Here is a 2,281-nt window from a genome sequence, read left to right as displayed (position 1 = left end):
TGAAGAAACTCTTGTAGTTTCTTCAATTGTGACTAAACAATAAACATTTGTATGTATTACATAGAGCAACAATACAGTCAATGATTGAAAAGTTAGGTCTCGATACAGATTACTTGGTTGACTTAGACTCATGTACTGCGAAGTACAAAACATATATTTAGGGTTAGTTCAGTTATAAATCCCATCTACTTGGTAAAAAATAAAAAGACGAGACTACAGGTTATAAACCCACGTCACTTGGTGAAAATAATAGGACGAGACTACAGGTTATAAGCCCCATCCACTTGGTTAAAATAAAAGTAGGAGACTACGGGTTATAAACCTGAACTACGAGACTAAATAAGAACAAGCCAGCGTTTACTTACACTAATGACAAGTGCCGGCGACTGGATTACAGTTCGAGCTGCTCTTCTACACGTGCTTACTCCAACTCGGTAACACATTGTCTGCCAACAATCCTGATAGTATATTAGGACGGCGCCCTCTACCCTGAGCTTGGCCTTTCGGTGGACGTATTCAGGCTGATATTATTTCTGGCCGAAGGCCTAGAGTCTTTTGTTCCCGATCCTTGTTCTAACACATAAGAAAATATTTATTTTTTTAGCCTTTTCCCTCTACAGCTGAATAAAAGGGAAGACCTGTTTATCCATTACGTCACACTACTTGTTTCCAAACTTTCACCAAGACTTCTCGCGGAGTTAAGGCTCTTCAGAAGAACGACGCCTACGCCATTTTTGTTTGAATTACTAACATAGTAAACAGATTTTAGTAAATCCACAATAAAAAATGCCTTAATCGGGGCCGTACCGATCGTTGATGGTGCACTGTGTGAGATATGAATTCCTCATAAAACCTAATTTATCCTTCCCTGGTTAGGATGGTTGACTCGCAATCTATGGGTGGCGGGTTCGAATCCCGTCACACCAAACATGCTTGTCCTTTAAGACGTGGGATCGTTATGATATAAATTCATAAGTTTGGTTCTCTCTGAATACTTCTAAATATTATAAATTCACAAGTTTGGTTCTCTCTGAATACTTCTAAACATTATAAAGTCATAAGTTTGGTTCTCTCTGAATACTTCTAAATATTATGAATTCATAAGTTTGGTTCTCTCTGAATACTTCTATATAATGTAAATTCATAAGTTTGGTTCTCTCTGGATACTTCTATATATATTATAGAGTCATAAGTTTGGTTCTTTCTGAATACTTCTATATAATGTAAATTCATAAGTTTGGTTCTCTCTGAATACTTCTATATATATTATAGAGTCATAAGTTTGGTTCTCTCTGAATACTTCTATATAATGTAAATTCATAAGTTTGGTTCTCTCTGGATACTTCTATATATTATAAATTCATAAGTTTGGTTCTCTCTGAATACTTCTAAATATTATAAATTCATAAGTTTGGTTCTCTCCGAGTACTTCTAAATATTATAAATTCATAAGTTTGGTTCTCTCTGAATACTTCTAATATATTATAAAGTTCATAAGTTTGGTTCTCTCTGAATACTTCTATATATTATAAATTCATAAGTTTGGTTCTCTTTTAATACTTCTAAATATTATTAATTCATAAGTTTGGTTCTCTCTGAATACTTCTAAATATTATCGAGTCATAAATTTGGTTCTCTCTGAATACTTCTAAATATTATCGAGTCATAAATTTGGTTCTCTCCGAGTACTTCTAAATATTATAAGTTGATACATTTGCGTGTCTCTGAATACTTCCGAATATTATAAATTTATACATTTGCGTGTCTCTAAATACTTCCGAATATTATAAATTTATATATTTGCGTGTCTCTGAATACTTCCGAATATTATAAGTTTATAGGTTTGGTTCCCCCTCAATATTTAAAAATTATTATTCATTTATAAGTTTTATTCTCAATGAATACTTTCAAAATATACGTTTAAAGGTTCGACACTCTCTTAATGCTGAGAAGAATTATAAATTGTAAGTTTCAGGTTCGACACTCTCTTAACGCTTAGAAGTATCAGATATCTTAGATAGCCTGCATAATGTTACAAAATCTATATATATCACACATGATATCTTAGATAACCTGCATAATGTTACAAAACCTATATATATCATACATGATATCTTAGATAACCTGCATGATATCACAAAATTTATATATATCACACATGATATCTTAGATAACCTGCATGATGTCACAAAATTTATATATATCATACATGATATCTTAGATAACCTGCGTGATGTCACAAAATCTATATATATCATACATGATATCTTAGATAACCTGC

At 32.2% G+C, this 2,281-nt stretch overlaps 1 protein-coding gene across 1 annotated transcript in view; it reads right to left on the bottom strand.

The window, feature by feature from the left end:
* LOC106474750 (dopamine receptor 1-like) overlaps positions 1-506 on the bottom strand; it is a 28,085-nt gene extending 27,579 nt beyond the window's left edge. Inside the window, exon 1 of the mRNA XM_013935443.2 lies at positions 366-506. The gene's annotated coding sequence lies outside the window, so the exon portion shown is untranslated. The remainder of the gene's footprint in view (positions 1-365) is intronic.
* Between the last annotated feature and the right edge of the window lie 1,775 nt (positions 507-2,281).

Source organism: Limulus polyphemus, unplaced genomic scaffold, assembly GCF_000517525.1.
Source record: "Limulus polyphemus unplaced genomic scaffold, Limulus_polyphemus-2.1.2 Scaffold7640, whole genome shotgun sequence".
NCBI lineage: Eukaryota > Metazoa > Arthropoda > Merostomata > Xiphosura > Limulidae > Limulus > Limulus polyphemus.
The sequence above is the reverse complement of the archived record's forward strand: the minus strand, read 5'-3'. Positions and strand labels throughout refer to the sequence as shown.